General features: G+C 40.5%; 1 protein-coding gene across 2 annotated transcripts in view; it reads right to left on the minus strand.

Annotated features, from left to right (window-relative positions):
• Positions 1-22,586, minus strand: part of LOC149312058 (anoctamin-4) — a 186,539-nt gene extending 163,953 nt beyond the window's left edge. The window contains exon 1 of one of the 2 annotated variants that reach the window (XM_089523859.1): positions 22,579-22,586. The gene's annotated coding sequence lies outside the window, so the exon portion shown is untranslated. Of the gene's footprint in view, positions 1-22,326; positions 22,397-22,578 lie in introns of those variants that run through there. The other variant, XM_089523858.1, reaches the window with a different exon arrangement.
• Between the last annotated feature and the right edge of the window lie 2,575 nt (positions 22,587-25,161).

Here is a 25,161-nt window from a genome sequence, read left to right on the forward strand (position 1 = left end):
AATTAAAGTTCTATCTAAATCTCTATAGTAACAGTGTATGCATTGGTCTCCAAAGCTCTTTGAAGTCTACACACCAGATATTGGCATGTATTTTCAAAAGACATAATGTTGCCATTGTACCTGCTTGTAGTCAAGGTTTTGAGTGTTGCTGGATTTCAGTAAAACACTGACTCATCTTCAATGCAATTTTACATGTTTTAAGGGAAACAGACCGGAGTTCTGTTTGAAGAGAAGCACACCATGGATTCCTTTGTGGAAGAATTTATGCCATCAGAATAAGTCTGAGTTTACAGACCAATTCCCTGGGAAGCGTAAGTTCTTCAGACTTCTTGCCCATAAATCCTTGTCAGCTTTCTCACGCATATGTCAAGGATGTCAAGAGCATGCCATAGGAGTTATAGGAGTCTGGACCAGAGGGTAGCCTCTTATGCCCTTTTTCACTCATGGATAGAAAAAAATTGCAACTCATATTGTCAGAGCCAAGCCATATACATAAAGGTCTAAATCCAATCACTAGTTCCCACTAGAATAAGCATATTTTTTAAGAAATGGGATTTATACAGTGCGCCCACACCATATGCGGGCACCCTATATGTAGCTTCAAGCTTACGCTGAAGCCATGCTACAAATACACAAATGGTGCATGTGCCCGTGGTGCGTGCTGCACCGCACCATGAACATGCACTCCATTGTTTACAATGGGGTGCAAGCATACGCGGAATTCCCCTTGCACAGGGAGATCTGGAACAGATCCCCCGCATAAGGTAAGGGCCCACTATATATGTGTTGATTTGCCATTCAGCCATTAATTCAATTGGTCTACTCTACTTGAGACTAACACCTGAATTTATGGGCATGAACAGACAGGCCAAAATAAAGCTGCTTCGGGTCACTTTGGAGGTATGCTGTTTAAATGACACACGCATCTTAAGAGGCCAGAAGCTGTGCCAAAGCTGTGCTCCAGTCCTTTGGATTGGAATGTGGCTTTGGTGTGGCTTCCGAATTCTTAGGACACCTGCATCATTTAAACAGCCTACCTCCAAAGTGACCCAAAGCAGCTTTATTTTGGCCTGTCTGCTGTCAGGCCTAACCAGTCAGTTTTAAATCATGATTTTTAATCTGTTTATGAACTCTTATGAGTGTATTTTAATGATTTTATAGTGTTGTATTTTAACTGTGGGTTTATATTTTTCATTGTGATTTGCACTTTAATATGCTGCACCCAACCTCTGGCAGCAGAGAGACCCCTGAAAGAGAGACCCCTGGGACTGGCAGAGAGAACAGGAGAGAGAGAGAGAAAGAGTCCAGAAGCTGCAAGGCTGTTATCATAGGGTGATTTGGAGGTTTTTCATTCATAGGGTTGCCGTAAGTCAAAGTTGACTTGAGAGCAGTTAATAACAACAACAAATGTTTCAAATATGGGTTCCAAAAAAACTCCCAAGCTCCATAGGGAAATAGGACAGAACAAATGTATGAAGTCTGACAGCTTGATGCACTGAGTTGGCTAGTGCAAGTTTATCTTGAACTCCTACAGATGAGATAAAGTAAAATTCAGAATGAGATTTTCTAAACATTTTAATTACAAGACATCTGAAAAGAATGGAGACACAATGACTGAATAAAGAATCCTCAACAAAGGTTGAAGTTTTGCTTTTATTTATCTGGGCCAAATTCAATTATTATTCCCAACTGAATCATAGAGTTGGAAGAGACCGCAAGGGCCATCCAGTCCAACCCCCTGCCATGCAGTAAATCACAATCAAAGCATCCCCGACAGATGGCCATCCAGCCTCTGTTTGAAGACCGCTAAGGAAGGAGACTCCACGACACTCCGAGGGAGCTGTTCCACTGTTGAACAGCCCTTACTGTCAGGAAGTTCCTCCTAATGTTGAGGTGGAATCTCTTTTCCTGTAGCTTGCATCCATTGCTCTGGGTCCTAGTCTCTCGAGCAGCAGAAAACAAGTTAGCTCCCTCCTCAATATGACATCCCTTAAAGTATTTAAACAGGGCTATCATATCACCTCTTAACCATCTCTTCTACAGACTAAGCATCCCCAGCTCCCTGAGTCTTTCCTCATAGGGCATGGTTTCCAGACCCTTCACCATTTTAGTTGCTCTCCTTTGGACACGCTCCAGTTTCTCAATGGAGGAGACCCACTGAATGAATGAGTATTGTTAGATCAGTGCTTATCTATGTTTCATTGATTTAATGGATGTAATATGGCTGTGGCAAACAATGGGTTCTAACTCCAGATCCTAGCAACAGTAAAAAAAAGTGTGTTAGTAAAGGGAGAGGAAGTCCAATTTGTTCACTGTACATCATAAGCATGGGCTGAGAACAATCCATTTCTGATCGATCAGGCTGTGAATGGTTTCAATGCATTTTACAAGTTCGAAGTACCAGCTTTTGAAATAGTGAACTACTATAGCTGTAATAACAGTGATATGCAATTTCTTCAATTATTGTTCTTAGAATGTGTGTGTGTGTGTGTCTGTGTCTGTGTCTGTGTGAGTGTATGGTCTTTAATCTAGTTTCTTCCAGCTCATTGATTTCATTCATATAATATATTACAGATATACTGTAATATAGACCATTTGGGAATCTAGTCTCATGTATGTCTCAAACAGAGTTCTTCTTTCCTATCACATGCTGCCCCTTCCTTTTTTAAAATGTACAATGGAGATACCATGGTCCAACTTTTACGCAAAGCCCCTGTTTTATCACTGATAAAACCATGGGCTGGCCCCTCCTTACTTATCAGACCTTCTTTCTCCTCACCTTCCCACCAGGGCCCTCCGTTCTGGTAGTGAAGGTATGCTGTCCCAGCCCAGGATTTCCTCTGCCCCATCTCAGATTTGCCCCTTTTCACTCGCTGCCCCTCACTCCTGGAACCTTCTTCCCCCGCGAGCAAGAGCCATCACTTCTTTAACCAGCTTCAAAATGGAGTTGAAGCCCATCCTGTTCAGGGCAGCGTTCCCAGGCATTGCATAATTGTCACTTGCTATTTGATGTTCTTTTTTTGTCTGTTTTATTTTATCATTTCCTGTATTGCTATGTATTTTATATGTATTATCCTACTAGAAAGGCCCCTTCCCCTCCACCACTCCCTTCTCCTTTTGTGTTGTGTCTTTTTAGATTGTAAGCCTGAGGGCAGGGAACCGTCCAATTAAAAAGATTGTATGTACAGCGCTGTGTAAATTGACAGCACTTTATAAATAAAGGTTAATGATGATGATGATGATGATGATGATGATGATGATGATTTAAGGCCACTTTCCAAATTGCATTTACAGCAAAGTTCTTGTGGCTCAGTTTCCTTTTATTCATAGAGCATTCACTGTTCCAACAGGCAAAGTGCCCTTGTGAGATAAAGCTCTGGTTAAGATTCATTGCACTGCTCAGTCATTTGAAATTTTATGGCTTATATATCTAGTTTCCTGTTTTTCTGTTGTAATATTAATATGCTACATATGATTTAATTTAGATTTTTCCATAACCTTTTCACAAATCATTCTTCCGCAAAGTTCTGTATTTCTAAGTTCAGTTCTTAATGTATCATCTGGATAATTCCTTTCTTTTAAAACCTTATAACGGTTGCAATCCAACATCCACTCAGCATAGTGTAAATATCTGCATGTGAAGATCCTTTTCACCGGCATGATGCAAACACAAATAGAACAGCAACACTGTGAAACACGTATCAATGACTGGTGCCATTGTGTGATGTGCAACTGCAACGTGAGACTGCGATGCACAATATACAACATTACTGAATGCACAACTCTGCTTCTACTGCTGTCAGCAGAGTACATCTATTGTGCTCTGGCAAATAATGTAGCCCACATGGGTAGTGCAACTTACATATATTCATCTCAGTAACAAAACACTAACCATTACATTTCTTTCTCTTGGAGCAATCATATCTACAGGTAACTGGAAATCTCCATAAGGCAGACTGGTTTAAATGTATCTAAAGTAGTTTTCCCCAAAGTGGTGCCTCTCTGGATGTTCTTGATATCTTCCTCCCTGATCGGTCACCACTGACCAGCTTATTTGGGAATTTGTAGGCCAAAACATCTGAAAGCTTAGAAAAGCTAGCCTAAGGTGATAATCTTCAGTTTGAAATAAGGTGTTGTACTCTGCATGTTTTCCATACAAAGTTAATGTGAAAGGAAGCCATTATTTTGCCAATGAAAATGGTAATATCTACCAACATAAACATTTCAAATTAATATATTAGAAGTGCAGCCAATCTCATATATAGTTTTAACAATCTTTTCTTTCAACACTAAAATTTCAACAAACACTGGTACATCATTGTAATAATATTTACATCTTTATATGTACCCAAATGCTTCACTATACACAAACTACCACTCTAAAGAAAATTTTAAAAATTAAACACATCAAAATTGTTTAAGAAGAAATATGACCTAAATCCAGTCAGCTTGCCCCCACTGAATCCCATTTATTCAGTGTGTTGTTGTGTTCTTGCTAATTTTTTTAAAAAAATTGTGATGACTGCGTTGTTGTGTTGTGTCCTCATGTAATTTCCAATTTGTGGAGCCCTAAGGCAAACTATCACAAGGATTTCCGAGTGTGACTTGCCCATGGCCGAGTGTGGCTTGCCCATGTATGTGATATGTTATGAGCGAGTATTGATAGAGATTGTATTTTTGCATTGTTTTATATTTTATAACAATTTTGTAATGGTTTTTTAGTCTGTAACCCCGCTTCGATCCAATGGGAGAGGCGGGGAAACATAAATAAAATTTATTATTATTATTATTATTATTATTATTATTATTCAGTGAGTTTCCATGGTCAATCAGGGGATGAACCCTGGTCTCCCAGAGTCTTAGTCTAAAACTGAAACCACACATACAAATACAGAAATCTGAACTGGATTGTAATGACAGCATCTACTCTTACTAAAAATTATTTATACAGGTAAATTTTAATTGTTTCATATGCTTCTTATTGTCTCCATATTTCAGAAAGTCTCACTGTGTTGTTCTTCATACATTGCTATTATTTGTTTGAGTCCCACATCCTGACAAAAAGTACAGTCATCTCTGCTTCTTATTAGTGAGACTTTAATAGTCCCAGTTCTTCAAAATATTTATCATATAGTTAAATTATTGTTATACTGCCTTTCCAGGTTGTTTTAATTCTTTAGCCCTCCATGTTTACATATCTGATCATGGATTGTATTTTTTCATCTTATTACTATAAACTTTCAAAGTTTGATGTGTAGTTAGTGCTTTAGTGCTCTATAGCTCACCGGAGCTATTGTCCCACTTTACTGTTACTTTACCCACATGCTAAATCAGCCATGAGGTTTGTTTGCAGTCTGACTTCAAGCTGTTTCTGATTTATGGTGACCCTAAGGCAAATGTGGGGGGAGGTTGGCAAGATTTATTCAGAGGGCATTTTCCTGTGTCTCCCTCTGAGACTGAGAGAACGTGACTTGCCCAAAATCACCCAGTGGGTTTCTATGGCTGACCTGAACCCTGAATCCAGGATTCTAGTTCAGTTCTCAAACCGCTATACCATACTGACTCTCATGCCCTGGGGTAACCCAGCTTTTATTTATTTTTCTTTGGGCTCTTTCACACTATACAATTATGGCACTATAATTCGACTATAAATGCCATGAATACATCCTATGCCCTCGCGCTTTATAGTTTGATGAGGCATTAGAGGAATTCTGCCTGCGAATTCTAAATACCCCTCTGGAAGCTAAAGTACTAAGATTATATAAGATGGAATCATGGGAGTTAAAGTGGAATGATAGTGCTATAATTGTTTAGCATGGAAGTCTCCCAAGTAAAAAACCACACAAAAACAACGAATAGCCATTCTACTCTCCAAAATTGGCTTTCCTCTTGCTACTGCTCTACATAGATTCTGCCCATAGAACCACAGAACCACAGACACTTAGGGTTGGAAGGGTCTGCAAGGGCACAGTAGTCCAATCCACCTCCACCCTTCCATGAACAACTACAGCACTCTTGAAAGATGTCCATCTAAACTCTGTTTAAAGGGCTTCAAAAAAGAAGAGTCTACCACTCTCCAAGGCAGTCTATTCCACTGTTGAGACAAATAAGCAAGATTGGGAGGAAGTAGCTCATTTGTGTGTTTGTGAATTCAGTGTTGTGTGAGAATATATACCCGTGTTACGTGTGTAACCTTTGTTGTTGTGGTTAAGGTAAAGTCAATTTTATGGTGACCCCATGAATGAGAGACCTCTAAGTTACCCTTCTCAGGTTTTGTAGACTCAGGTCTTGTGGACTCAAGGCAGCCATAGCCTCCTTGATTGAGTCCATCCCTCTGCAATGGGCTCTTCCTCTTTTCCTTCTGTTTTATCAAGCATTATTGTTTTTAAGGGAGTCATCGCTTCTCATGATATGTCCAAAGTACAACAGTTTAGTCATCCTGGCTTCTAGGAGAGCTCAGGTTTGATTTGCTCCAGAACTCATTTATTTCTCTTTTTATCTGTCTGTGTTGTCTGCAGAACTCTTCTTCAGCATTACATCTCAAATGAGTTAATTTTTATCTTATCAGCTTTCTTCACTGGCCAGTTTTCACAACTAAACTGACACACTGAACAGTTTAAAAGCATCATGTGACACCATACACCTTCATGTTTGCAACCCCAACCACAGGTCAGCGAAGCAATCTGCTGTGTCAGATCTGTTTTAGTCCGAGTTTTTACAGGAATGGTCCATGGTGCTTTATATCTTTGGAGAATAGGAATCAGAACCTTGGGCAGTTCCTTTAAAAATGGAGCTGAAATTTGAAGTGGATTCATTGACCCTTCTCTGACATGAAAGCCATCAGCCCCCCCCCCCGCCTTATATATGCCTCTTTTAAAGAAAGAAAGAAAGAAAGAAAGAAAGAAAGAAAGAAAGAGGGGGGGGGGGAGGGAGGGAGACTAAAGTCAGCTGTTACACTATATTTTTGGCAGTTAAAAGGAAGCTTCATATTCAGGAGCAATGCATTTGACATAGAGAGAAACAGTAGTAAAGGCCATTGCTTCGGTAGCCTACTTGTCAGCTTCTATGTCAGAGCAGAGGAGCCTTTGGCCCTCACATAATCCCTTTACAGTAAACATGTATCCAGTAAACATGCTACTGGATGTCCAAAACAATCTTTTTAAAAGAAAATCTTAGAAGAAGAATCCAAAGGTAGGTGAATTTTAATCTGATCCAGAAAGCGAAAAAATATAGATGTACAGCTGGGTCTCATGGAAGATAAGAATAAATTCGTTCATCCCTTCTTTTAGGAGACAAACACATTCTAAGGTTTATCTATAACAATAAAGTATTGAAACTACTGGACAAAATTATAGGTATTGAGACAGGATTTTGACACTCTGATACTTTTCCAGTTAGAAAACATTTAAAAATTGTAATGGTATTTCTAGAAAACCAATCTAGTTCAGAATTTTTTCATTTCTGTACGTACAACCAGCTGAAATCCTAATGTTGAGGAAGTTGAATGAAATACATTGATGTATGTTATTGTTGTGTGCCCTCAAGTCATTTCTGACTTATGGTGACAGTAAAGTGAACCTTTCTTGGTGTTTTCTTGGGAGAATTCGTTCAGAGGCAGTTTGGCCTTGCCTTCCTCTGAGCCTGAGAGAATATGACCTGCCCAAGGTTTTCATGGTTGAGTGTGGATCTGAAGAACACTGGTCTACCAGTGTCCTATTCCAACAGTCAAACCAGTATACTACATAAATACATTTATGACATGCTTTCTGAGAATACAGCTAAATAAATAAATAAATAAATAAATAACTTTATCTCAAAGCATGATTTTTAGCTGAACACTCCTTCATATACCCATAAGCATTGGTATCTCTCAATATGTTCAACATGTTTAAAAAAACTCACTGGAGGGGAGACGCTGGAGGACACCTGGAAGTTGGGCATGGAGGACTCTGAGGCTTTAAAACCTGCCTTCCCTCCTTGCCAAATACCCCCCACTGGAGAGGAGATGCTGGAAGACATTTGGGCAGCATTTTTCTGGAGGGCTATAGACTAGATTTGCCTCCCTCCTCAGTAACATCAGGACTAGGGAGACTCAGAGGGAGAAGTGGCCTGTTCTAGTCCTAGTATGCTATTTGTAATTGGTTGTTATTTTTGCTGCCATTGGAGAGCAGGTGATTCTTTTATTGATTGTTATGTCATGTTATACTTTGCTTTGACTATCCTGCTATGTTATGCATTTGTAAGAGTTTTTTGTATAATTATTCAAACTGTTATTGTGCTTCATTATTCTGTAATGCTGAGGGTTATGATTGGGAGGAGGTGAGAGTAAGGGATTTTTTTTTAAATGTGTTTTTATTGTAATTTGCCATTTTCTGTTCTGTAATCCACCTTGATTCCTTCGGGAAAAGGCGGAATATACATTATTATTATTATTATTATTATTATTATTAAATATTGAATTTACTTTAAAAAACTGTTCTCATTTGAATAATGTTAAAATATGAATATGAATGAGAATACCCACACTAAATAACAAAATATTTTTTCCATATACTACACTGAGGGGAAGGCACAACATCTGCATGCAGATGTAAAAGGGGTCCCAAGGGTAAAATGTTTGAGTACCACTGATCTATGCAGAATCAAACAATGCAGTTAGCTGCAGGTTTCTGGAAACAGAGGTCCAAGAAAATAATTTTTCCAAGCTCTGAGGAGAACAATGCTGGCATTTACAACACTGTTATTGAACTAAACCGTACTCCATCAGCTATGCTCATCAGTCACATTTGTTGCAAGCAGCATTTGAGATCAGAAGACGTCAGCAATTGTATCAGCTATTGAATGCATGCTGAGGGCCATTGTGGTATTTGGCATTGGTGACAACACTTGCAGCCCAGAAACCTGATGGTTTGGAGGTTGTTTACAAATGGGAGGGTAATACTGTTTTCTGAAACCACACCATAGTAATTATTTTTTAGTGCCAAGGCCTAGAAACCTTAAAGAAGAGTCTAACTTTTAGAGGGTTTAATTTGTTAATCATGTGCTTTCAAATTGAATGGGTCTGAAGGCATTAAACACTTTAGCAACTAAGGGTGCAATACTAAGCAAATTATTTCAAGTAAAATTCAATAATTTTCTAAATATATGCAACTGCAAGAGTGTTTTTTAATTGTCAAAAACATTATTGCAGAAAAAATTAGAGCATCCACTTACTCAAATGCATTTAATAAACAAAGAGAAACAGCAGCAAAAAGCACTGACACAGGGCAAACTGTACAAAACATCTGGATCTGCAGACAAAACCTGAGTGTGAGCAGTTCACAGACCAGCTGCAGAGGTCCAAGAAGCCATCCCCTCTGCTCATTTCACTCAGTCATCCCTGAGGAGAAAAAATGGTTTAAAACATGCAGAAACAAAGGAGATTATCAGATGGGAAAAGGACGTCCTTTTCCCATCCTTGTCCTCTTCCCATGCAATTGTGGGAAGGATTTTCACATGACGTGGCACTTATCCAGACAGTGTCCCATCTGGGAAGCATGAGTGACCACGACTGTGTGAAAGACTTTCGTATAATGTTGCAGTGATCATGTCATTGTCCCCTCATTGAATTGGAATTGTTCTGGCATTTTGTATAACAGGAGTTCACGTTAATACAATTCCACTTCAATGACAGGATCAGTGCTTTGTGTATGAAAGGCTTTTGTGCAGTTGCCGTCATGGACAGGATAAGGATGGGAGAGTGATCCCCACCCTATTCCATCCCTGTATGATAATCTCCACTGGCATATTTACAGAGAAGATTAGCTTGCTATAATGGAATAATTGACCACTTGGAAATTGGACCTGTAACTGGTCCCTAGAGACTAGCCAATGATTTAAAGAAAACCACAAGAGATGCAAATCACTCAAGCTGAATTCCCTTCCTGCCATTTGCTCCTCTTTCCAATTATTGTCTGCCACAGGGGAAATTGTCTGCTTTAACTTATAGGGGAAAGTTTTTGATTGAGAAAAGAAAAAAGGAATGAAAAGGTAGAGATAGCAACTATGCAGGATATGGCACATAGTTGAACGAGTAATCATTTTGTTTCACTTGTGAATATACGGATACTTATTTATGTCACACATATACATATATACATGATTGTAATATAAATTATACCAGAACCTCTAAAACAATATTAGGAATGTCATTGTATTTTATACGATGTGTTAAATACCTTAATTAAAAAAAATAACATCTAAAACAATATTGAGCAGGTCATTCCAGATTTTTGGAGCGGCAACGGAAAACATCCTCTGGGAAGTCATCTTCAGTCTAGTTCTCTCTAACTGCAGTAGGTTCTTCCCAGAGGACCTGAGAGTGCGGGAAGGATTGTATGGGAGGAGGCGTTCCCCTCCTGTCAATCTTTCCATAATTTGCAGATGTGTCCCTGTTATTAATAATCTAGTTTAATATTTCAAGATAACATTCTGTGTTGTCCCATTGTAGTAAATCATCCCACAAATTAAGTGATAGCCAAACCCAGGAAATCAGGCATTGTTGGACATCCTCTCCTAGAAACCCCAATCAGCATAGCCTATAATCAAAGACTGTGGGGTGACAGTGAGACCCATGAATGGGAACTACTGCTATAAATACATGTCTGCTTTAATCAACATACAACTTGCGTGAAACATCAAGATGGTAGCGCATGATGTCAATTTGAAAATACTAATTTTCCATTTCCAATTTCTATATATGGTTCAATAAGCTGGACACCTAAGAAAGCTAACAAGAAAGAATCACCTCATTTGAAATGTGTCACTGGAAGGTAATTCTAAGGATGCCACAGACTGCCAAAATGACCAACACATGTATCCTAGAGCAAATTAAACCTGAATTCTCTAGAAGCCAAAATGACCAAACAGGATATTGTACTTTGGACATATAATGAGGTGACTCACTAGAAAAGATATGGTAAATTGGAAGGCAGTAGGAAAAGTGGAAGACTGCATTAAAGGGGGCAGAGTCATTGAGGAAGCCACGGCCCATTGGCATCACCAGAAGGGTGTGGAGGGTGTGGACTACATTAGGTGACACCCCAGAAGAGGAGTGATACCCAGTGGGGCCCTCCTCCCAGATGGTGTGGTGTAGCTGCCGATGCCTGACCCGTCTTCTTCATTCTCATGGTTCTCTCAGAGGAGGAAGCCAAGGCAGCAGAAGAGGAAGAGGGGTGACCACACCACTCCTGGCTTCGCCTCCACCTGGCTCGTAGTGGCAAAGGAGGGGCAGAGCCCAGCGCTCCTGGCTTTACCTCCATGCGGCTTCCTCATGACGAGGGAGCCAGGTGGAGGCGAATAAGGCATCTTAGCTTTGTCTCTTTGAGTCTCCTCATGAGAAAGCTGCGTGGAGGCAAAGGAGGGGTGAGCCTGGCCTTCCTGGCTTTGCCTTCACACCATTTCCTGATGAAGAGAGAGCTATGGTGAGGTGAAGGAGAGGCAGGTCACCACCCCACAGCCCCGGGGTGGGTGGCCAAGCAAGTAAATGCAGGAGACTACCACAAATACCACCCTCCAGCAGCTAGGTGATACCAAGCCTCGGGATGCCACTACCACAGCCCTAAGCTTGAAGTATCTGAACAGGGCTCTTGATGACAGGGTGTCTTGGTGGTCTATTCTTCATACAATTGTCATAAGTTGATGGCAATTTACAACAAAGTGCTTGGTACAGGAGCATCAAAGTTTCCTAGGAATAAAAGAAACCAAGAGGTGTTCCTTTTTCCTTCTTATTTGCTTATGTGCTTAACAAAGCACATGCACACCTCTATAAATAATGCCCAACTTCAACATGATGCCAGCAAAAGTTTACCAACAGATACAAAAAATACACAGCATTCCAGTACTACTTGACTTGGCATTGTGCTCAAAATACATAATAGTATTCATTTTTCCACCTGAGAAGGCTAGGATATGAACTGAAGAGTTCTCCTGGATCAGTCAGAAGGCCTATCTAGTCCAACATGCTGCTCCCACAATGGTCAACCAGATGTCCATGGGAAGCCTGCCTGAAGGACATGAAAATAATAGCAGCCTTAGACTTGTGCTGCTCAGCTGCACAGTTGGCCCTCTGTATCCAATGGATTTTTAAATCCATGGATTCAACCACCCACAGCTTGAAAATATTCAAACATAATATACATTTCATAAGCAAACCTTGATTCTGCCATTTGATATTTAGGGACACCATTTCACTATGCCACTGTATTTAATGGGACTTCAGCATCCACAGATTTTGGTATCCACAGTGGATCCTGGAACCAAACCTCTGTGGATATCAAGGGTCCACTGTATCTCCAATACTGGAGTTCATATATTATATCCATCAAAAATAGCCATTGATAGCTTTATCCTTTAGAAAGTTGTCTAATTCCTTTCACAGAAATCATTCAAATTAACACCGATAACTGCATGCTGTGGTAGCAAATTCCAAAGTTTAACTATATGGAGTGATGATGGATGGCTTCCGTGTGTGTCATGTGTGATAAGTCATCTCCAGGTTTTAGTGTGAACTTTAAAGGAGGTGTCCAAGATGCTGAAATTCTATCTGCAAAATACATTTAGTGCTTTAAACAACTCCCTTAAAAGTCTGGACTGAAATCTCAGTCAGATTCATTATTTCACCAATGTAGCAGCTACCACCTGCTCTATGATTTGCATGAAGATTTATTTTCCCTTGTTCAGTCCTGAATCTTCCCAACTACCGTCTTAAAACAGTCTTAACCCATTCATAATTTTATATACCTCTAACAGTTGTCTGTCTTGGAACGACAAAGCTTGCAACCTGGAAATTTGCATACCTATAGTGCCATCTCCATCCTAAAAACAGTTTAGTTTGGCAATGCATCCAGAATGCTGTCACTTTTAAAGTGCAAAAATTATTATCTATGAAAGGTGATTTCTCTGCTTGGAACAATCCAAAAGAGAATCATGCCCGCTGGGAATTGCAAGTAAGCAACTTCTAGGTAATAGCTGCCAGCAACTCTTAAGCCAGAAGCCTCAGTCCATTCTCTTTTGTTCATTTTTAGACTCAAACAATACATCTCAACATAAGAAGAAGTCACATTATCATATAACGAAATAGATCAATTGGGGTAGTACTAATAGTACAGTGGGCCCTTGTTATGTGCTGGGGTTTGGTTCCAGGATCCCCTGTGGATAACAAAATCTGTGGATACTCAAGTCCCATTAAATACAATGACATAGTAAAATGGTGTCCCTTACATAAAATCGAAAACCAAGGCTTGCTAATTGGAATTTATACTTTTCTGGAATATTCTCAAGCCATGGATGCTTGAATCTGTGGATAAAAAAAATCAGTGGATAAGGAGGGCTAACTATATAATTAAGAAAGAGGGAACAACAGAGGAAGTATAGTTCAAATTACAGAGGGGAAAATAATTGGAGGAGTTATTTTGATAAGTAGCCTCCTGTTCTTCTACAAACTCCTTGTGTTCATATGTTGTTTTTGTTTTAAAATATACACACCTGCAATGTCATGGACTTTTTATGAAAAATGTTGTTTTAGATGTTTTAGCTGTATTAGATGTTTTTGTAATAAGGTAAGGAGGAGGGGGTAAGAGAATGAAATGCTGGAAGTGAGTTGGTGGACTGTCAGCAGGGATTTGAATAAGGCTAGTGAACAACAGTTGATATACTAAAACATTTAAGAGAAGAGACTTGTGGTGTGGTGACGCAAGTGAATGGGTGAGTATTATACTGTTTTATCCTGTTGGAATCTGCTTTGATTCCTTCGGGAAAAAGCAGAATATTATTATTATTATTATTATTATTATTATTATTATTATTAGAGTGGGCAAATGAGTGAGTCAGTCAAGTTTAGGAAGTAATGAGTGGTCTTTAAGAGTCTGTTAGCTAGGAGAAGAATGTGAGAAAGAATTAAATATTTATTTTAAATTTATTACATTAAAATCTGTTTTGTTATGTTAAACTTCTACTATTGAAATATTGTTTTTGTATCATATGCTTTTGGCTTCCTGGAATGCTAGATATATAAATATTGGGTTCAGATGCAGTTTCTGTGGTGGCAGCAGAGAAGAGAGTTTGTGTCCATTGGGGATAAAGTTGCATAATATCTGCTCAGGACCCTTGAGAATATCTAATAGGTTCCTACAGTTGGTGGCCACACCAGTGAGACAGGAGGATGACCTTACATTGGTGGCAAGAATAGGGAATAAGGGAAAGTCTTCACAGATGGCTGCCTAAAGATCTGTCAAGTGAATTCATAGACTCTCTCTCTCTCTCTCAATCTCTCTCTGTCTCTGTGTTAGCTAGTAAAGTCAGAGGATTTTTTAAAAATACAATTTGAATTTGCTTCATTTCAAATCATCCTGTCTCGTGAGAATCAGAACACATAATTGACTCCTCCATATTAAAGTTTCTAACACTTGCATATGAGGGCTTCCACATCTGTGGGGTGCTGATTCTTCCCTGGTTTGAATTTTAAATTAGCTATCCAAGGTGCTGAATCTTATCAACAAAACAGATTTAGCACCATGGACATCTCTTTAAAGCTGCTACTAAAATCTGGAGCAGATGTCACTTCTCTACTGCCATGGAAGCCATCAGTAGGATTTGTGTTAATGGTCTCCTGAGTGACATATGCTTTATTCTTCACTGTACAGATATACTGGCATTGGAATCCTAATTATGTTTAACTGAAAAACATACTGGCCCGGTACATATGGGCTCTTTGCAGCACACCCATGACGTGCTAGGATTGCTCAGGGGTGGGCCGTGCACACCCACCGCAACCCTAGCATGTCATGGGCGCGCCACAGCTGCGCAGCACCATTCAACGGGGCTGCACTGCTGGCATGTCATTGCGCCATCATTGGCACTTTGGCGCAGCATGAGTGCGCCACAAAAAAGGAGCCACTTCTTCACGCTCCTTTCTTGCTGAGCAGTGGCGCCGCACAATTTGGTTACTATGGCGCTACTGCAGAGCAAGGAGAGGCGCCTCTTTTTGGTGCTCTGTATCACACCACTGTTAATCAAAAATAAGTCCTATTGGTATCAATCAAACTTACCTCTATTGATGACCAGACAAAGACATCTGGCTGCTTTAGGCAGAGTAGCACCCACCCAAGCAATGCATGTGTTATCTAATATCAGTCATATTATTTTGACACACAAGCTAGAAAATTCTACAGATGCCTTTCTCCCTTTCTTCAACAGAATAAATAAAATAAATAACAAACATGCCTTATTTTCATGACACCAAATCTCCTGCCTGAGGTGGCTACTTCACTTTGCCTAAAAAGGCTGGCCTTTTTAAGAGTTCTGCCTTAAAGTAAAGGAAATTTTTCTAAAGAAAATGAGAATGCAATATGCTATGTATATTTTGGACCTTTACACATTATACAAATATAGCACTATGATTCCATTTTAACAACCATGGTTCCATTCTATGGAATCCCAGGATTTGTAATTTAGTTAGGAGTATTTTGAATTCTCAGCTAGGGAAACTCACTAAATTATAAATCTCAGGATTCCATGGGCCATAGATATTTTTGTGGTACGTATAGATTTCTTATGTCAATAGGGCCAATGATGCAGTGGAGCCAGGTCTCTCAGTGTTGGAAGCCCAAGACTTTTGATGGTCTATGGCTTCATCTGACATCCCCTCAGACTTGCAACCATCCATCCACTTCCCTGTTCTTTCTCAGTTTAACTGTGCTTCCAAAGTGACTGGAGGGAAAACAGATCTCTCTAGCAATGATGTATTGTTATGAGCTATTCCTGCTGCAATCCAAAATACTTGGCACTCACTTTACAAAAAAACCTGTTCCTGATAGAGATGAAAATTGCTGGAGATCATTTTAAATCAGTGCAACCATTCATGCATTTCAGCTCTCTGTGGGAATTTGATATAAAGCCTGTCCTAATGTGAGTCTGCGGTTCAAATTTTACCACTAGATGGGACCCCCAAAAAAGCTAATAAAAGTAATAGTAATTTTTAATGAATTCCAGTTATGTGAGGTTTTTTTTTTTCAAATGAAGAATTGTTCTCCCCCTCCCTTTTCTCTTTTGCAGTGACTTCATCAGACCAAGGGACTGTTTTTTTCTCAGTGCCTGAAGAAGGCTTCACTCCCCTGTCTTTCTGCAGTTGCTTTCTATGCAGTCTTCAAATAAGCTGCAAAGGAATTAACACGGCACCATGCTGTGAGACAAAGAAGTACCCGACATGCTGCCAGAGCTCAAAATCTACAGTTCTCCTTCTGAAGTTATCTGTCAATTAAAAGCACCAATATTCATAAATATTTAAACAATGCTATTAAAGTAACACTCATCGATTTCTGCTTTTGCTTTCATATTTAATGCAGAGTGATCTCTCAATGAGATCTGCTAAAGGCCTGGTGTCAGCAGTTGGCACAGCTGGGCATCTGCTGAACCCATACACAGGTCTAGCTGCCATTGTCAAGAAATTCCATCATTGTTGTTTGGCTTATATTTGCATTCTTCCTCGGACATGTACACAAAGCTACAATGGGGTTTATTTTATAAGGCAGTTGCTGTCTCTTTGTGCTTCACTTACACACTTTTTCATTCTGGGCCAGAGTTTAGCAAAGTTACTTTTTTGACTAACAACTCCTAGAATCCCCAGCAAGGCATGCTGTTCAGAAATCTGCCGCAATCTGTCTGTAGGACCCAGAGCCCTCTTCTTGTTTTTTATTTATTTTTCAGTATCACTGGCCACTGGTGTTGATGGCCACTATTTCTTATTCTCGGGGAAACACCAGCAGTGACACTGACAAAAAGAGGAGCAGGAGCTATAATCATGAAAACTATACTGTTGACTTCTAAGGGCCTTGTGATCAGCAGATCACCTTAAATATAAGGAGCCACACTCAAGTGGTACCCAAGAACCCAAAAAAAGTTCTGACTTGTATACTGTATGTTAGGTGATATTGATATCCATCATGTTGGGTGTATGAGTAGATGTTCACACTATCAGCTCTTTGGCAAGCTCATACAATCATATGATCTTGCCAAACATTTATGGGCTGCTATGTACACATTGATCGTAATGAATATTTCTTTCTTCTTCTTTATGTATATGTCAGTATGCTTTACAGAGCTGCATTTTGCGACATCAGTTAGGGCTGATATGAGGGGAAAATCAGCCTTCTGGACCCTTGACCTTAGGTGGATGAGAAATCATAAGCAGGAAACAACACTCCATGCATGGTTTCAAGCAGAAGGAGTCACACTTTATTCTGATCATTAAATTGCCAATAAACATTGATCAACTCTTTCTTTTCTCCAAATGACTGATTGGTGTTATCACCTGGTACAGTCATGCAACATTTTACTTGGGTGATTATTTCAGTGAAAGTTCTACTATGCTATGGCTTGAGCCTAAGTTGTCTTATGAACCATATCTTCCGATATGAGCCAGTCTAAACTCTAAGATCACTGGAATAGGCACTCTCAGACATATTTGGTGGGAACAAGGGGAAGGCCTTCTTGGTGGCTACTCTGAGAGTTTGGCACTCCCTCCCTAGGGAGGTTAGGATAGGCCCTTTCTTGCTATGTTTCCTCTGACAAGTGAAACCCTTTCTGTTCCCACAAGCTTTTAGAAATTGATGATCAAGGCTTTTAATAGCATGCTGCGCTGTTGGTTTTTATCTTCTTTCTTGTAATGATTTTTTTAAAAAATTCTATACACTGCTTAATTGTATTTCCAGATTTTATACGCTTACCCCCTCTGCAACACACTGGCATTTTTATATGTCTTTTCATCTGCATTGGGTTTAATATTTTGTAAGCTACCTTGATTCCCAGTAGTGGGGAAAAGGTGGGGTACGAATGAATAAAATAGCAGCTGCAAGAGTAACATTCTCCGGACTTGTACACCTATCAATATTTTAAACTTCCTCCCTTTTCTTTTCTTTTCATACTAATAAAATTCCTGCCATACTTCTTGATAAGGTATTCTTGATTTCCCCTCCTCAACCCTTGTTCTTCATCCCTTGTCACCCTTTTAGATAGCAAACCTAAAGGCAAGGACTATCTCATTTTTACTGAACTTATGCAAGATGCTCCAGGAGCCTTTTCAAATTGAAGAGAAAGATTAAAATGCTTCAGGTAAGCAAAGAAGCCACAAACACACTGAGGGGACAGAGGGAGCAATGCAACAACACAATCTGGTTCTCTATGGCATATCTGTAACTATATCATACAATTACAGTTTGATATCACTTTCTTTGTCATGTCTCCATCATACAGGATCCTGGAATTTGTACTGAAGTTCTTAGAATTCTCTGCTAGAGAAACTCACTTGCCTAAGTTGTTTTTGGATATAATCTGAAGGCTTGGTTACAGTCTCAGGGAGAAGAGGCAGAGCCTGCCTCCTTAACCAGGTTGTCAACTCATCTGTTTTGTTCCATGGAAGCAAAATGATTTGTTTTGGATTTCATTTCCTGGTCATGCTAGAATGTGGCAGAGGTAACTTAGGAACTGGATGGAATTAATACAAACCATCTATTCCTTGCTTATATGCATGTTGCCAATATTACATTTGCACCCCTTCTGATGCAGCAACAAAAGAATTTGCCAGAGTAATTATGGTCTTCTGTCACTCATCAAGAGATTAAATTATAAATAATTTATTTTCTTTGTTTTGGCACGTTCTTGGACATTTAGCTAGCATGGCCTGTCCTCATAACCTTGTACAATCAATCCCTGTTCATAATAACTATTTAACCAAGACCACAATACTGTGGTTCTACTTACAGAATTCTTTCTATGGAGGTAGTTTTCTGGGGATGTGGAAGGCTGCAGGGGAGAGGGGAAGGAAATAATGTTTCATTTTAGCAGAGGACAGGTGCTAGCATGAAGATGGATTTATGCCAAAGGTTGCAATGGCAATGGATGCCAACAAATTTGACTCAGCAGGTGCTACATCTGAACAGAAGTGTGAACTAGGACTCAGGGAAGATCCTGATTACCTACAAGCATTTGGTAATGTCATTTTGGATGGAATGTACTGAGATTCCTCTGGAATTCAGTAACACAGCATAAAGTTCAGTCATACAACACAGTTGTATCAGTGCTATGAACAAATCATAAATCAGACATCAAGAAACAAATCTCATGCATTTTAAAACGACCATTTGTTATGCAGCACCCAAACATTAAACACTGGTACTAAGCAGCACTTTTGCAATGCACATTATACATAAAACACAAGAACGCCACTGTGTCAGCATCCTAACAATGATAACAAAAATGTTTGATGTTTTTAATTTGTTTTTTCTTTTCTATATGGTAATTTTATCTATTCTTCTTTTAATTGTTATTATCTTAGAATGTACGCCTTGGGCAGGCTTTTATATTCTCTTTAATTTTACCAACTTTGTACAGCGCTGTGTATAATTACAGCGCTTTAGAAATAAAGTTTAATAATAATAATAATAATAATAATAATGTTATAAAAAGTGTTTCCACGCTATGCCTAGAAAACAAACCAGCAAAGTCAGAGAATAAGAGATCTTCCTACCTATGCCCAAGGCAGAAAACTCCAAAGGTCCTGATAGCTGCAACCTAGATCTACTTAGATAACTAAACCTTAGACCATAGGTCTGAACAGTTACTCCTGAGGCATGCAAACTGGCTCACTTGCTCAGTTATTTGAAACAAATTGCTCTGCAATAATTTTTCTGCAGTGCTTCTCCTCTTTGTGTATGTATGTGTGTACACAAAGGGGTGGGATTTATGACTCTCCTGGCTCTGTAATATTGAGAAACTGGGTGTTTGCAATGCTATTCGCACTGAAATACTCAGAAACAGAAAGTGAAGAATGTCTTAATTAGCCAGTACAGTTTGATTGGGAATGTATGGCAGTGGGCCTCCAGATGCTATTGGACTCCACTCCCATTATCCCTAGACAGCACAGCTGACTGGGGGGGGGGGGTTTATGGGACTCATAGTGCAACATCGTCTGGACTGTCATATGTTTTCCACACCAGAATAAATTATATTTGGACTATAAATCCCAGAATCCCTAACCATCACATTTTGAAGAAAAATTATAGATCTGTCTCACTCCACTTTCACCAGACTCAAATGTGTTACCATTACCACTGTAGTGCAAGTCCTTTAATCACTTATTAAAAAGGACATTACTCCTATTATGCATTCGTAATTAGTTCTTACAAGTTTGTGCAAGTCTGTCCAGTGGATCTACTGCCACAAATCACTGTAAAAGACTTATAAATTTTAAATAATGATTTACAATCTATTTATTAGTTCATTAAAAAAAGAACAGCAATGGTAACGTTGGGCATAGGATTTATGGCTTTGCTAATAAAAGCAGACATGTCTACTATTCTCAGAAATATAACATTATTCTATAAACTGTATTACTCACACCACAGGCTGAATAATTAATTCATTCAAGATTTTCTTATTCATAGTGTAATCTCCACACCAGTTAGTTCTGAAAGCTCAGGGTCAATTCTGTTTTGTCCCATTGACATCAAGGGTTTAACCATTCAGTCTGAGGCATGTCTACTCAAAAGTAAGTCCCATTAAATCCATTTAATCCTAATCCCAGGCATATGTATATCGGATTTGTCTGACTCTATAGAATAGGTCTGAGGGGTAGTTCTGAGGTCTGTGTGGTAGTTCCAGCCCCCCCCCCCCCTCCAATCCCTCTCTGTACAATATGTTCGTTTGCAATATTTGTTTATTTAACCCCTTAGTTTAAATTACTGTAACTTTGTCAGATGCAAGTATTCAGGAAGGGAAAGAAATTAAAACAGGTGAAAAGACAGTTGCCAGCCCTGTTGGAAGGATAAACAGGGAGTATCAAGAAAGAGTGAAAGGTTATGGCACTGATGCTGTGCTTATGGACACTTTCTTTTCCTAAGATGTGATCAGCATTGTCAGATGCTGGCAGACCTGATCACCTGTCAGTCAGTTTATCGCACAGCATGACCCTGGATTGCTCCCTAGGCTACTATTTATGTTGATGGTAAAGCTAAGAAGCATGCCTCTGTAAGTTTTAAAAAGCAAGTCGCTTTACACTGGAGTCACATGGGCTCATCCACAGGGCACCAAATTTGTGGGTCTTCAGCTTGTAAAAATGTTTGAAACAAACCCCTGGATCTTAATTTTGTAGACCTTCCAATGTTTACAATACATAATGGATATATCAAAACCGTGCAGCTTCTAGATGACGTTCATATACTGGAAAAGCATAGTATGAGCTCATACCAATGAAAGTGCAGCATAGCTTACATTATTTCCTTTTCAAAGGCAAAATGAAGGGAGCTGTAAGGATTTCATAACTAGGAGACGGTCATATTCCACCACGTTAATGAGGATAACATTTATTTACGTCCTTTCCACCAATGGCAGAACATCAAACACATATATGATTCAATGAAAAACAGACAATAAAACACAACACCATAACATGCTAACATACCCCAATACTATGCTGACATACTAAAACATTGTTGTTTATTACCCTAAATACTGTTTATTACCCAACATATTGTTTATTTACTGTAAATATTTATCACACAGCAACCTGGCCATTCAAAATTGAAGTTTTATGGACTCAGAACAAAGTTAATGTAGAGCAAGCATACTCCCCATTAGGGAAGTGTGTACCTTCTCCTTCTCCCTAGAGTTGCAAAACACTGCATCTCAGGGATTTTAAACATGATCAGAACGATAGAAGTGGGGCCGGGTGATGTTGTCCCTTTCCCTTTTTCTTCTAAAGCAGTACAGCTTAGAACACAATGGAGAGTTCCCCTAAATGCGTCTGAACTGTTCCCATTTCAAGTGTTGACGTCTCAAGGACCACGGTGGGGAAAAAATGCTGGTGCGCAAGCGAACCAGAATGATGTAGCGGCATGAGCATTGGACTGCGACTCCGGAGACCAGGATTTGAAACCCAGCTCAGCTATGGAAGGTGACCTTGGGCAAGTCACACTCTCTCAGCCTCCACAGCAAAGAACTGCACCAACCTTGCCTAGAAAAACCCCATGGCTGGTGTGGGTAACACAAAAATGACTTGAAAGGACCCGACAACAACAAAACATCTATGTTCTGTCTTCTTGAAGCCCACACAGGTGGCTTCTCCATCCCTGTCTCTACATTTTAGGGGACAGGTCTATATCTGTGTGTGTGTGTGAGAGAGAGAGAGAGAGAGAGATGGAGATCTTCCCAGGGGCAACACCTTTCCCAAACCTACCCTAGTCTCATTTCTACAGGGATTTCTATACGTACATTGCTATATAGCATGGCACTCACCATCACCACCAGCACCAGGTTCCTTCTATGCCTCCCTTTTCTTCAAGGACAAAGGGGATTTGGAAGGGATGGCTGGGTACCATCGCAGGAGAGCAACTTGCCTTTAGTTCTTTCAGCCCCTGTCCCTCCTCTGAGAGGAGCAATGAGACTGGAAATGAAGGTCATGTTAAGGCTTTAGCAGGGATCCAGGGAAGGAGGGGGAAAGGCAGAGGGGGGAGAGAGAAAGCACTGCAGCAAAGAAGGCACACTTACCATTAACAACAAAAAGCTCTGAAGGAATAGGTCTGAAGAAGAAGAAGAAGAAGAAGAAGAAGAAGAAAAACCTGCTCCAGGAGGGTTCCCTTTTGGAAAGCTTCTCCTCCTCCTCCTTGCAAAAGAAGCAGCTCTGGCAAAGGGGGGTCCAAAGGGAAGGCAAAAAGGCGATGCTTGCTTGGTAGCTCCCTCAGGCAACAAGGCACAACCACAACCACAACAGGCGAGCCTTTTCGCAGCCTACCCAACCTGTAAGCAATAGCTTGCTGCTGCTGCTGGCAATAGAGAGAAAAAAGAAAAAGAAAAAAACAGGACTGGAAAGAAGTGGGACTCCTGTAGCACTGCAGCTCTGGAAAACAGAGGGTTGTGGTTTTTTCTCACACACACACACAACACACGCAGGCGCACACTCTCTGGAGCTAAGCAGTCTGGCTGCTGCTGCTGCTGCTGCTTCTCCTTCTCCTCCCTCAACCCCAGCCTGCTTTCCTACTGGGCTGGCAATTGTGTCCCTCTATGGCTGCATCCGCACTGCAGAATTAACCCGATTTGATCCCGCTTTAACTGCCCCAGCTCCGTGCTATGGAAGCCTGGGAATGGGCGAAGCTGCAGCAACAGCAGGGCTGTACTACCTTGCATTAATCTTGTATTTTGCATATTTATAGTGTTTTAACTTGGAATGTTTTAGGTTTGTAAGCCCCCTTGACTCCCTGTACTGGGAGAAAGGCGGGGTATAAATAAACATAATAATAATAATAATAATAATAATAATAACAACAACCACCACAGCAGTCGCCCCCCCCCCAAAAAAAAAGGGACAGGATAAAACAGACTAAGGTTGCATCCACACTGCAGAAATAACCCAGTCTGAGACCGCTTTAACTGCCCTGGCTCAGTGCTAGGGAACCCCGGGGGTTGTAGTTTATTGTGACACTAGGGCTCTTTCTGTCAGAAGACGCTAAATATGACACTAAACTACAGTTGTTATTGTTATATTTATTTATATCCTTCTCCCAAGGCTGGGACTCAGGGCAGCTTACAACATTAAAGGAGTTCCCAGAATTCCCTTGCATTGAACCATGGTGGTTAAACTGGGTTAATTCTGTAGTGTGTTTTGGACCTCTGGTGGCATCCACACTGCAGAAATAATCCGGTTTGACCCCACCACTTCAACCACCACAGTTCCATGCTAGGGAATTCTGGGAATAGTCGTTTGTTGTGGCACAACAAGGCACTGTTCCCAGAATTCCATAGCATGGAGCCAGTGGCAGTTAAAGGCTGCATCCACACTGGAGAAATAACCCGGTTTGGCATCGCTTTAACTGCCCTGGCTCAAGGCTATGGAATTCTGGGAGTCTGAGTTTGTTGTGAACCCAGAGTGGAGCATCCACTTTCCCAATTAGCCCTTGCCAACACACCAATCAGGCCTAGTGTTGCTTCCATGTGGTGCCTCCATGACCGAACAACACTGGGCCTTGGCAAGCCTAAGTGCAAGGGCGCCACACTCTCCATGCCTCCCTTCTTCTTCCTCAACAAGAGCAACCCCAAGACAAGACAGTCTGTTTCCTTGGACTCTGTCAGCCTTTTTTTAGTCCCTCACAGAGTCATGAGCTGCCCCCTCAGGACTCAAAGGAACGGCCAAAGACACCGACACAACAGACCCCACAATAGGTCCTCATGTTGTGTGGCTCAGATCCGCTCCTTCACACAGGGTGGCTTGGTGTCCTCACTGCAAAGATAGACAGGGCATCGTCAAACGTAGGTCATTTGAGAAAAGTGGAGGCCATGACCAGATAACAGCTAAAACAGCAATAGCAGGTTCATTTATATACTGCTTCATACCACACTGAGCAGTCCCTAAGCAGTTTACAGCTGTAAGCTAACAATCTGGGTACTCATTTTAGCAACCTTGGAAGGATGCAAGGCTGAGTCGACCCTGAGCCCCTGGCTGGGATTGAACTCACAACCTTGTGGTTTGTGAGTGAGTAGCCACAGTACTGGCCTTTAATCGCTGCGCCACACAGCTAAACACACTCATATAATGATAAATGCATGCTTCTTAGCAGTGGTACCCAAACTTTGGTCCTCCCGATGTTTTGGTCGTCCGCTCCCAGGATTCCTGACTGTCAGTCAAACAGTCTGACTGTCGGTCAAACAAATGAAGCTGCTATTGCTACTGGGGCATTTGGGAACCGAAGTCCAAAACACCAGGAGGCTCAAAGGCTGGGATCACTGCATCTTAGTCATGCTCAAAACGGAGGACATTTTTGAAATTCTTCCTGGACAGATGGTTGAAATCCTGGAAGAGGAGGATGTCTGGCCACTCTGGTTCCTTCACCACCAGTCATATCCAAGGCACTACAGCATGACAGTTTGACATCTGGTATCAGCTAAAATGTTGATCTTTTTTGCCCTCCTCTCCATAGTTTTTGTAGTCTTAGGCAGTTCCACCTCTTATTCATACTTGTTTTAAGCTATGAAGGAGCAAAGGATATGGCACACCACACCAGAAAACAAAGGATTGGGACTCAACTGTGAACTAACCACAGAGAAAATAAATACAAGTTGCCCCTCCATGGCGTTATG

Source organism: Sceloporus occidentalis, unplaced genomic scaffold (assembly GCF_023333645.1).
Source record: "Sceloporus occidentalis isolate IW3139 unplaced genomic scaffold, rSceOcc1.0.p SCAF_5, whole genome shotgun sequence".
NCBI lineage: Eukaryota > Metazoa > Chordata > Lepidosauria > Squamata > Phrynosomatidae > Sceloporus > Sceloporus occidentalis.